We start from the raw sequence: 13,446 nt of genomic DNA on the forward strand, positions 1-13,446 counted from the left end.
AGTTTTATTTTGCATTTTACAGCACGAACACTAAGACATCTGCTAAACAAACTTAGCATTAAAACTTATCTGCCCTTGAAACTCACATTAATTGTAACAGCATTGAAACCCACATTCAAAGAAAATACATTTTACCAGTGGCAGATAAAGATTAATTCTGGGTTGTTTTCAAATCATAGGTCCCTTGCATATGAAACATACATGTGCTCTTTGATACACCTTCCTATTGTTTTGAACATTTTTCCAGTAAACAATGAAACAAAATGCATGCACCAATAATGACAAAACTGCCAAATTCAGAACATCTTTCCAGTAAACAATGAAACAAAATGCATGCACCCATAATGACAAAACTGCCCAGTTCAGAACATTTCTATCATAAAAGTCTACTCAAACTTCTACAGTCTACCATTATCAGTAAATATGCACAGTTCTACAGTCCACCATTATCAGTAAATATGCACAATTCTACAGTCCACCATTATCAGTAAATATGCACAATCTCTGAAGAAGTAAAAAAGTCATCTAAATAATTCCACATTAAATAAATCTGTAACTAATGAAGAGGTTACTGCTAGTAAACACCTTTATATTTCATGGTTTCATTGAAAAATAAAGTGCCTGATGCTCCTGAGGAATAAATTGCCTATATTACATTAAAAATGATAAGCTAGTAATATTGCAATAGGAAATGCATGGCAAACTGATAACAGGCTCATAGTTAGTATCTTAACTTTTTCAGTACGGCAGCATTCGCCCCTTGTGGGAGTAGAACCAACAACCTACTGCATCAAAAGCAAGTATACAACCTGTTGTGATATTAACAATGCAAGCTGACTTAGCATAAGCAGCACTAAACTTATCTTCCCCTGCAGCTCTCAGCTCCTTGTAAAATCTACTCAATACTCAACTGCATCTCAACTTCGCAGCACAAGAAATCAGGAAAAAGCCAAATTTATTGGGAGGGGAGTCAAAAGCCCAAAAACCAGGGACACATTAAACATTGCTTGTATAATCTTGGAAAGTTGCTAGAATAAAATGCTGTGTTACCACCATACATTTTACTGCCAAGGTCCCTGTGCAAAAGAGTCAGAGCAACATACCACTATGCCAAATCAGCTGCTTTGTGAAAGAAAAATGCTGTGTTACTACCATACATTTTACTGCCAAGGTCCCTGTGCAAAACAGTCAGAGCAAAATACCACTACACCATATCAGCTGCTTTGTGAAAGAGAGGAAGACTGAAACTTAAATGGCTATCATTTAATGAATTCAGTTCTCACCATAGCTGTCAACCTCTTAGCACAAAACACCTGGACAAACCCAGTAATGAGGGAATACAGCCCTCAAACATATTCAGTGAATTCAGTTCTTGCCATAGCTGTCAACCTTAGCACAAAAAACCTGGACAAAGCCAATAATGGGCTAATACAGTCCCAAAAATAAGGACAAATTTCAAATATTCATCTTATAAACTTAGAAAATTGCTAGAATAAAAGGTTGTGTTACTATGTATTTTCTGAAGAATATGAAGTCTGAAATTCAAATGCCTGTCAATTTTACTTCTGACAGAACAAAAACAATTTTCAGCAGAGGCCCAGGGAGTAATACTGCAGACACATGTCTTTGTAAAATGGCAGGATACCACAGCAAATCCACACAAACACAGGGATGAGATGCAGACTCCACACAGAAGGCACCCCAGCCAAGAATCAAACCAGAAAACCTATAGCTGTGAGGCAACAATACTACCATTGCACCATTAAATATGCAAGGAATTAAGCATTCAGAAACCTGAAGTCTGAAATTTAAATGCCTGTCAATTTTATTTAACATTTGTTAATCAGGACAGTCTGACTTGGAACAAAAAACAATTTTCAGCAGAGACCCAGGAAGAAATAATGCAGACATGTCTTTGTAACATGGGAGGACACAAAAGCAAACCCACACAAACACAGGAAGAAGATGCAGACCCCACACAGAAGGCACCCCACCCAAGAATCAAACCTGAAGCTTTGAGGCAACAATGCTACCACTGCACCATCAAATATCAAGCATTGCAACATTTAGAAACCACAGATATTATGAGGAACAGATCAGATCAAATATGAGGCAAAAATCTGCAATTTGTTTTTTACAAATGGTGATGGGTAGGGAATTCAGATCCTTAACACCTGCATACAAGGTACAGAGTTCAAGCCTGAGGGATTCCCTACCACACCACCATGAGTTTGTTCTAGCCACCAGTATATAGCAACTGGAGTATTTCACACACACACCTGGAGTGATGTAGATCCCTTCGTGCCATTAAATCCATAGCTGTTAGAGCACTACAACCTGCCCATGCATTATGTCCATTGGAGCATCAAATCCACCACGCGAGTTGTTCTTCTCCTGATGAGACTCCAGCCTGCCGATGTTGCAGTCCAAGTCTGATCCATTTCCAATGACAGTCTATGCAGTTACAACTGCATAGACTTCTGGGATCTCTGCTCTTAAATGTTTCCTAATTCAGACTGCTGCTGAAACAGTCTGCCCATGCTCCAGACTGTCTCAGCAGCAGTCCGGACTAGTGCGCATGCGTGAAAGTCTGTGATTTTTAATTTTCCTTTTTATCTTTTATTTTCTTTCTTTTTTACAGCTGGGGGGGGGCTGTAGTCTGGCAGTCCAATAGCACGGGCCGACCCTGGAGACACCTGCCCATGCTCCAGACTGTCTCAGCAGCAGTCCGGACTAGTGCGCATGCGTGAAAGTCTGTGATTTTTAATTTTCTTTTTTATCTTTTATTTTCTTTCTATTTTACAGCTGGGGGGGCTGCAGTCTGGCAGTCCAATAGCACGGGCCGACCCTGGAGACACCTGAGATGTTCTGACAATATAGGGAGATGTGCATGCATGCGTTTGAATGTGAGCATTCTGTTTGTGAAAGTGAATGAGGAGGATGCCTGTGCTGACATGATATGGCCACTGCCACTGCTAACTACCACAGGAAGTGCTGATGTGCACTTGAAGTAGTTAACGGTAATCCAGAGACATACAAATTAGTCAAGAATGAGGCCTTTTACCATTACAACTAATGTGTCCCTGAATAGGAAACTTTCACACTGGACTTTTTTTTACCACAGATTTTAATTAGAGCAGCGGGGTCCTTTATTAGCCCACAATCATATCCTCAGCCATTCATCTGCCCTCTTATCTTTCCTTCCTAGCATGCACATATCATGTGACCTTTCACCACAAAAACAAAATATTTATTTATTTTATTTTATACTGCATAGTTTTTATTGATTATAAGACAGGAGGATGCATAAATGCATAATAGCAAATTAAAATAAAGACAGCAAATTTGAAACCCACATTGTCAAAAGTTAACCAAAATTAAGCATAAACACATATAAATCTGCATACATCATATTTATAATAATATGACCATCTTCAGAAGCTTTTGCGGTGATAAGAGCATATAATGATTACATCCATTCACACTAGGTGTCATCCATTATCTGTCTGAAAGTTAAATTAATGAAAAATATTGTCTCTCTTCATGTGTATTTGATAATTTCATCCCTCCCTCTTTAATTAAAGTAGAACATTTTCTAATAGTTTGACATAGTTAGATATGTATGCCTGACAGGACTGAGTAACGTTTGTTATTTCCTTTATTAGCGTATTGTTAGTTACACTTGCTAGTATCATCCAAATCTGTGCCAGTTTTGTGGTTTTAAAATCTACACTACACATGCATGACTTTCAAGTTAAAGACAAATTAAAATAAAAAAAATCTGGTGCCATCTTTATAAATCTAGTGTTCAATATACCTGGGCTGTAGGCTAGGTCTGGAACATATGCATGTGATCAGGATGTTCACCTCCCATACCTCCAACAGAGGAATTTATTGATTGATTGATTGATTGTTTGATTGATTTTGCCATCTCTCAATAGTTTGCACAGAGCTATGCACCACCTGTGTATAACTCTAACCTAAAAGTCCCAGAGTCTACTACATTTTCTTAACCTCGTGTTTCTTTCCTAGACCACTTTGCATTCTTCTTCATTTAGTATAAGTTTTATATTATCCTTCCACTACTTTTGAATATTCCTGACTAATGCTGTCCTTTTTTTCTAATTAATCTTGATATTTGAAAATACTTCTGCCCTCATTATAGTAGCCAATTTCTTTTCATGGTACATTGCCCTAACATTTTCTTTGCATTTTCTAGTGATTCATAAACATGTGCTAGTTTGTTATATCAGTATCACTGTGTTTTGATATCTTGTACTCTACCTCAAAATTATAAAAACAAATTTAAAATACCTAGGCTTATTACTCCACTTCCCTCTGGTCACCAAGATTTGATTTCATTCTAATATCCCTGCTCCAATCCATATTTCCCTGCTGTTCTTTTTCAATATTGCTGCCAATAAAAGATTATTTCTAATCAAAGTATTAAGTCTAGCCCCCATTTTAAATTACCTATCTCTGTCCAATGTACTTTCCAATTCAACATCCAGTTTGTAGAGATAAAAATTATTCCATTCAAGCAACATTTGCCATAGAGACAGAAACCTTCAGTTATCTTATTAAACACATTGTTGAGTTGATCAGTAATGGTGTTCATCTTCATTTGTAGCATTCTGCTTGAAATCCATCTGGATCAGCATCTTTCTTTCCCATATTTGCTACGTGTTTCCTCTTGTTATGTTCTTTTCTAATCATGCTGTTTCAGTGGTTAATATAAATAAGTCTTTCACCATAAAACCTTCCATGATCCCTTCATCTTGGTTGATTAGATTAAAAACTGTACTTGCACATCCTAAATTCTACTGTCATACAGTATATTTGACTTATTACATGTCCTTCCATTCTGGTGATTCCATTCATTAAGTGTTTAGTCTTCTTTACTTGAAATTTAAGGAAGGGTATTTCTGATTAGTTTATATGTGGAACCACCAAAATCTTCCTTTTCTTTGGAGTTCTGCCTCAGCTTTTGTGGTAAAGGCATAATGAATTTCTCTTTTAACTCTAAGCTCTTCTTCTTATTTATTTATTTATTTATTTATTTATTTATTGTCTTAACCATCAACCTTTGTAGATGGCTAAGTTGTATCTCTGTTAAACAACTTCCATATTTTTTGGGGGGGATCTTCTTTTATGGCACTAATTCTGTATGTAGTGCAGCCCTACAGCCATCCTGCCAAATACAATGATAAAATAATTCTGTCCTGGTTATTCATCTCAACCACCTGGTGTTTTTTTTTTTTTTTTGAAGAAGGCTCTATTCTGACCCTTCTCTCCATTTTTAGCAGGTCCACCTCCATCGCTGGGCTGAATTATTCTCAGTGGGATTTAATAGTGTGACATTTACTGGTGCTTAGACTGAGAGAATTTCAGCTAATTCTAATCTATGACTGAGAGACCAAATTGTTATCAGAACTATAACCATGTTTAGAGATGTTCTTCCAAAAGATGACTTGGATCTACCCCGAGTTACTCTATTTAAGAATATGTCAGTGCAATGCTTATCCTCTATTATTAGTGGCATTTTCTTTTATGCTCTGGCATGATATTCTCATTTGTCATAAAAGATACCTGTAATCCCTGTATTCAGTTTGAGGATTAAATTAAAATTCTGCATAACCACTATTCTATTCTTATTAAATGCATTCATCTCAATGAGATGCAAAAGCTCCTTGAAACATACCACAGCATCTCTGTTTGGGGCATTTACACTTCCTGCTGCTGTTAATTTATTTTACCAAAAAAACTTGCCATCTTCCCTTCCCACTTGTATTTGTTTCCTTAGTATTCCTAAATCACTTCTGAACAGACTGGATACTCCCTTTCATCCACCACTAGACTTATGACAGGTAAGTACAAATAACAATTGATTATTTTAATTCATTTATTAGTTTTTGTTGACTGTGTTAGTCTGACTGGACAAAGCCCATTTTCAGCAGATGCCCAGGGATAAAAGATCCATCAGAAGTACATATGTAATTGCATTTATATTATACATTCATAGTTTCCGATATACATTTGTTACATAACAAGGCTACATAAAGCACTGTTTACATTGATAAACTGAAGTATTTTCTAACAAAAAATTTGTATTAATTATATGCATTACAAGATTATGAGGTATTTCTTTCGCTAGAAATTAAATAGTCTAGATATATTTTATTAAGACAGAAAACCTTAGCAATGAGTCATATACCATGAGTTACTGAATTCTGTGAAATTAGAATATATTGATGAAGAGATGGGTATCAGGAGGAACGGTAGGTGTAGTAATGTAGGATACGATTGTAGAGATACAGGTTTTGTGTAATAGGACAGGGGTCCAAGATCATGGGTAGGACAGCACAAAAATGATTAGTCTCAGAAAGAAGAAAAGCTATATATGAGCGGAAACCATATTAGAGAAATGTAGAGAAGAGTATGTTAATACACTTAAAGATAGAAAAATGATGAAAAATGAGTAATGAAAAACATTAATTTGAGATGAGAGACTCAATCTTGTGGAACAAAGCATGACCATGATTGAGGTAAGTGCTGTGTGGGCATGTTTATGACTGATCATGTTGCTAAGTGAACATGACCATGACTGAGCAAGGTGCTGGGTGAGCATGACCATGACTGAGGTAAGTGCTGTGTGAGCATGACCATGACAGAGCAAGGTGCTGTGTGAGCATGACCATGACTGAGGTAAGTGCTGTGTGAGCATGACCATGACAGAGCAAGGTGCTGTGTGAGCATGACCATGACTGAGCAAGATGCTGTGTGAGCATGACCATGACTGAGGTAAGCGCTGCGTGAGCATGACCATGACTGAGCAAAGTGCTGTGTGAGCATGGCCATGACTGAGGTAAGTGCTGTGTGAGTATGACCATGGCTAAGCAAGATGCTATGTGAGCATGACCATGACTGAAGTAAGTACTGTGTGAGCATGACTATGACTGAACAAGGTGCTGTGTGAGCATGACCATGACTAAGCAAGGTACTGTTTAAGCATGACCATGACTGAGGTAAGTGCTGTGTGAGTATGACCATGACTGAGTAAGGTGCTGTGTGAGCAGAAGTTTGAAGTGAAGGAGTTTTCCTGTCATTTTTATATGTGGAGGGATGGCATTCCAAAGCTTGAAGACTGAACAGGAGTACAGAGAGTCTTTGCTAAATTGTTAGACTTACTTGTGATTAACAGGAATTTTTCACCTTAGTGATGATCACTTGTAGGGGAGTAAGTTGGTAGAATATTTTGTAGTATTGAATATTTTTCATGGTAGTAAATTAGTTTATGTGCAGCAAGTAGTTGTGAGTATGTTAGGTAGTTGTTTATGTAAGGCTGGGCTTCTTAAGGTCCTCAGATCAATAGCATAGGAAGTAATTATGAACCTCTCATAAAGAATGCCCATATGAGAAACTTAGGTTTAGTTTCTCTCATTGCACATGTTCAGGTATTACATGCATTTATTTATTTATTTTTATTTATTTTACATTTGTTATTAAACAATAAAAAATAAAATAAATAAATAAAATAAAGTTGGTAGAATATATTTTTCATGGTAGTAAATTAGTTTATGTGCAGCAAGTAGTTGTGAGTATGTTAGGTAGTTGTTTATGTAAGGCTAGGCTTCTTAAGATCCTCAGATCAATAGCATAGGAAGTAATTATGAACCTCTCATAAAGAATGCCCATATGAGAAACTTAGGTTTAGTTTCTCTCATTGCACAGGTTCAGGTATTACATGCATTTACTTTAGTCCCTTTGCTTTACTTGGGGTCATTGTTGCATTCTTCCATCAACTGTGCATTTGTAAATCAATACAGGTCTGTTGGCATTTATTCACACTGTATTACATATACCATGTCATAACATTATGTTAAGGTTTGCATTGCTGCACATTGTACAAAATGACTTATTATTTCATATACTTCAAACCAGCAACAAATCTTTGTTATGTAATAGTAATACAAGGCATTTTTCTAAACCCATTAATGGAAATTATGATATAAATTGATATAAATGTGCCAATAGGCATGCATACTTACAACTGCTCATGTAGCTACTAACATTTTAAATACTTTTCTTTACCTACAGATTTCTTAAACGTGTACAACATATACACAAAGTACTGCATCTTAAAGTTGAATCTTATTGTAACAACTGCAGAGACTTTTGCCTTTTCTCTTTTACAAGTTTTCCTAAACTTTAGTCTAAATAAAGAGCTTTTGTGATGTTGATCAATTTATCTTGGTGAAATGCATCTTTTGTAATGTTTCAATTCTCTGCCTTCATGCACTTTTAGATGCATTACTATCCATTCTGTGAAGAAGTTCCTATAACTTTTTCTTCCTCCCACAATGAAATCAGATGGCTTTTATTCATTACTACAATACTTTTCAGAAATATATTGTGTCTATTAAGTCTGGAAATTCAATTCATTTAAAAATATTCAAAATGTAATAGTTTGCCCTGATGAACTCACTAAGAATTACCAAGTTTTAAAAGTTTCACAGCAGAAGAAAAGCTGTAATGAAGTGCTTGCTAAATTTCTTTACTGATTATCCACATCAAAGTTATTTTCCCCTGTCATGCTAAGTAAATGGAATAACACATGAAGCATGAATTCCCTGCAGACTACTCTGTCAGAAATATTGAGTGAGCAAACTGGTATAACTAACAAAATGCCTTTCTGAGCTGTTATACAGAATCAGAATTGCCTAGACATGGTAAGGCCTCACTGAGTTTAGTTCTGGTGGCTACCAAAAAAGCAGTTACTAGAAAATGGAAATCAAAGTGTAAACCAACCATAGCAAAAGTAGTGAATATAGTAACCGTGATAATAAACTGGAAGTAGGATATTTAGAAAAGGATAGGAGCAAATTATATCGAAAAATGGGAATTGTAGGAACAGTGTATGCAGACTAATGTTTTGCAGGAGGAATGGGGTTTAAAGGATGGAAGGAAATGAATGAGCTATGTAATGTTTAACTGATAATGAATGTATAGAAGGAAATAAATGAGCTATGTAATGTTTAACTGATAATGAATGTATCGAAGGAAATGAATGAGCTATGTAATGTTTAACTGATAATGAATGTATCGAAGGAATTGAATGTGCTATGTAATGTTTAACTGATAATGAATGTATAAAAGGAAATGAATGAGCTATGTAATGTTTAACTGATAATGAATGTATAGAAGGAAATGAATGAGCTATGTAATGTTTAACTGATAATGAATGTATAGAAGGAAATGAATGAGCTATGTAATGTTTAACTGATAATGAATGTATAGAAGATTTTATGTGATGTATAATGGTTGCAACTGACAATATGTCAATAGGAATTATTTTAATTTATGTAAGTATATGATTGCCTATGCCATAAGTGAAAATTCAATAAAGTTGTTTATTGCTTTAAAAGAAAGCACGAATTAATTGTATTTTGGGTTTGTGTTAATTTGCTTATCCTGTTGCAGTTATAATGAGTTAAGGGGTTTAGTCTGACAATATCAAAAGGTTGAACTTTTGATATTAATGTATTCATGATTCCTGCTTCCTGGTTTCTTACTGTTCTCTAGCAACACATTTGTTGTTAATGTATCTATATGTACCGATATAAATGATTCAGTTAGTATCTACTTCATTATTCATCTCTCTCTCTCTCTCTCTCTCTCTCTCTCTCTCTCTTTGGTTTGTATCATAGTGGTGTTTATTATTTATTATCAGACTATCTCACTTTTATCTCATGTCTGTAGTTTTAGCATGTTTAGCGAAAAGTGGACCGTCTGGAAGTAAGGATGTCATTCCTAAGTACGATGTCTTTGGCAGAGAAAACTAACCAAAGTAACTTTGCTGGAAAAGAAAACTTGAAGGTCATTGTAAGTAACATAAATAGATAGGCGCATTGATTTAAGAAATGCCATTAATGCTCTAGAAAAAATAAAGCCTAAAAGCTTGCTATCAAAGGCAAGCAATTAAGTTCACTTCAAAATTTTTAAGGCTGAAAAAAATCATAGGGAGAAGGCAAACTGACAATATTACAGATCAAACAGCAACACAGTTTCAGATATGTGCAGCTTCCATGTATTACAACAATGTATTTTCTAATGCTGATTTTTGGTGCATTATAATGGAACTTGTAAATTAATGTAGAATGCCTCCAGAATAGCAAACATCAGAGGAGCTGAAAGCAATCTTCTTGTTATAGCTGCTACAATTTCTGAACATTCCATTACAAAGCTCCCTGGAGATTTTGTTTACCCCATATCCTCTTTTGTTAGAAATAAGACAGAAAGAAGGAAACATGATAGCTTCATTTGGAATTGTGCTATTGAGGTATTAGAAATATGAAAAACATGCTGAGGTCTTGACATGGAGTAGACCACTACTGAAAAAGAAAATAAATATGCCTGTCAAAAGTAATATGAAGGCATCAGTACAGGTGTTTCTTATATACAATTTTCAATGCAATTCAGTTGAAGCTTTGTGTGGCTGAGTTTTAAGTGAACAAAGCATTTCATGAAACAGTTTTTATACATTAAATGATTAATTTATTTGCTTAATATATTTTTAATAAATGTATTTGCTTAATATATGTTTAGATAAATCTGTATTTAACTTCTAGGAGACTTGTGTTTTACTCAAACAGCCTAGATGTTACAACAAGATATATTTCTGTGGCAAAATTATAACAGAAAATCTGCAGTGCAGTTATTTCTACTATCCAGTCCATAAAAAAAAACTCTCCCAATGGACATTAATATGATTTGTATTAAAACTAATAATACTTTATGCTACACATTAGGATGCTATCCAGTTATCCACTCTGACTTTTTTATTTTAAAGTGATATACTAACTTTATTAATGGGATTACTTTTATTTGGCTTTAATAAGTAAAAAGGCATTCAGAGTAGAAAAATTATAGTAAAACAATCAGGTAAAAAATGTACATAGAATTATTTCTGGTATCTCCCTTATTGTGGGATATGTAGTATAAAATGTACAGTTGAGACTGACTTCTTGTTAAGATGGAGGAAGGGTAGCACTAGATTTTACATGCTCCTGTTGACCTCTCTCCTGATCAGTGAAATTGCCAGCTAACAGCAAATTTTCTCTATTCAAAAGCTAACAGGTATATCCTTAACATAAACAGAATACCAATCCAGGGCCTTCAAAAGATCAATAGAACTTTATATATATACATATATATATATATATATATATATATATATATATATATATATATATATATATATATGGATCTACTTTGTTTCATTGACAGCTCATTTCACTGAATTTGAATTCACCCTGACCAAATCGCTGACAGCTGAAATTACTGAAAACTCATTTCACCGAATCTCATTTCATTGTGTAGAGTGCTGTAAGGCAAGTAAAAGGTATATGCCCTTTTCCCCACTGTAGTGCAATACTGGAGTTAGTATATATAGTTGGGGGTGTGTGGGGGGTGTAGGCCCCCACCTAGTTTGGTTTTATATTATATTTCACTGAAAGCTTCAAAACAATACATTTTAAACCATAGGCATGCATACTTACAACACCAATGACTAACTCTTTTCAGAAGACAATATATGCCCAAACTAAGTGGGGGGCCATGCCCCCTACACTCCCAACTATATATACTAACTCCAGGATCACACTACAGTGGGTAAAAAGGCCATATACTTTTTACTTGCCTTAAAGTATTCTACACAGTGCCAGTACTTTACTTCAGTGAAATGAGATTCGGTGAAATGAGTTTTCAGTAATTTGAGCATTCAGCGATTTGGTCAGGGTGAATTGAAATTCAGTGAAATGAGCTTTCAGTTAAACAAAGTAGACCCATATATATGTATATATGTATGTATATATATGGATTGCATACATTTGGTCGAATTACACTTAGTCGAAAATAATACCAGGCATTGCACTTCACTGAAAGCTCACTTGACTGAAAACTCACTTGGTTGAAGTTCATTTGGTCGAAAATGGAATATAGCCCCTGCCCCACTGCAGTCAACCCCGGAGTGAGAATATTAAATAAGGGGGGGTGTGGGGGTGTGGGTGGCGTAGCCCCCCCACATAATTTTAATGTATTCACTATTATAAGAAGGTATATCCATTAGAAATGCATTGATATATATATATATATATATATAAATCATTTCTAATGGATATACCTTCTTATAATAGTGAATACATTGCATTTCTAATGGATATACCTTCTTATAATAGTGAATACATTAAAATTATGTGGGGGACCACGCCACCCACACCCCCAATGTAGGGGGCTGTGCTACCCACACCCCCCCCTTATTTAATATTCTCACACCAGGGTTGCACTGCAGTGAGGCAGGGGCTATATTCCATTTTTGATCAAATGAACTTCGACCAAGTGAGCTTTCAGTCAAGTGAGCTTTCAGTGAAGTGCAATGCCTGGAATCATTTTCGACTAAGTGTAATTCGACAAAATGTATGGAATCCATATATATATATATATATATATATATATATATATATGTGTGTGTGTGCGTGTGTGTGTGTGTGTGTAGACTTGAGAGCCATTTAAAAGAGGAGGAGGAAACTCTTTCCTCACACCCAGTTCATATTTTATAGGTGCTAACAATTCATAGACAACTATAAGGCTATCTGTCTGGAAACTATTACAAGCTCAGTCAGAATTAAACATTTTTCTTGTACTAGTGAGGTTAAGACTTTAATCATTATGCCAATCCACCCCGCTCCCACCCCTCCAAGCCAAACTTTGGTAGCAGCTATTTAACAGCATCTACCCAAAATAAAGACCAGAATGGATCTGGCAGAATCTAAATTAATTAACCAGGAGGAAAGATCCCACTGCAAGAACCTGAGTTTTAATCAGATTTCAGAGGTCTTAGAACAGTAGGATATTTTATCTTTTGTGGCTAGAAAACTGAATGAATGGAATAGTCTCCCATCAGACACCATCCTACTGGAAAGGGCTGACACACTTTTACTGCCCAGTAGTCTCCATGTCTACATCCCAGTGTTGATGTGAAAAGATTACTTTTTGTCCCAAATGAGGTTAAAAGGCTTTCGATTTATTATATAGAATACAAGAAAACAAAATGAACTAGTGTTTCAGTACTGGCCATTTTGTTTTGATTCAGGTGTGCTGCTCCTGTTTTCTTGTCAAGTCTCAAGAACCATTGAAGGCAAATGCTGAAGAGTTATTGTGTTTTGCTTTGTTAGATTTTAAATAATAAACTGAAAGTTTTTTTTACCATCATTTGGATCAAAAGGGATGTATTGCTATATTTTTGTCTTATTTTGGTCCCAATAGGGTAGAAAGTGTGACCGTATGTAATGATTCACTGCATACAATTCAAAAGCAGGCCTTTCCCCGGGATTCATGAAGCTCAGCATAAGGCCGGTGTAAGGCCTGCGCCGGCGGTGCAGTGAATAG

This window comes from Protopterus annectens, chromosome 7.part1 (assembly GCF_019279795.1).
Source record: "Protopterus annectens isolate FY-2018-M chromosome 7.part1, PAN1.0, whole genome shotgun sequence".
Lineage (NCBI taxonomy): Eukaryota > Metazoa > Chordata > Ceratodontiformes > Protopteridae > Protopterus > Protopterus annectens.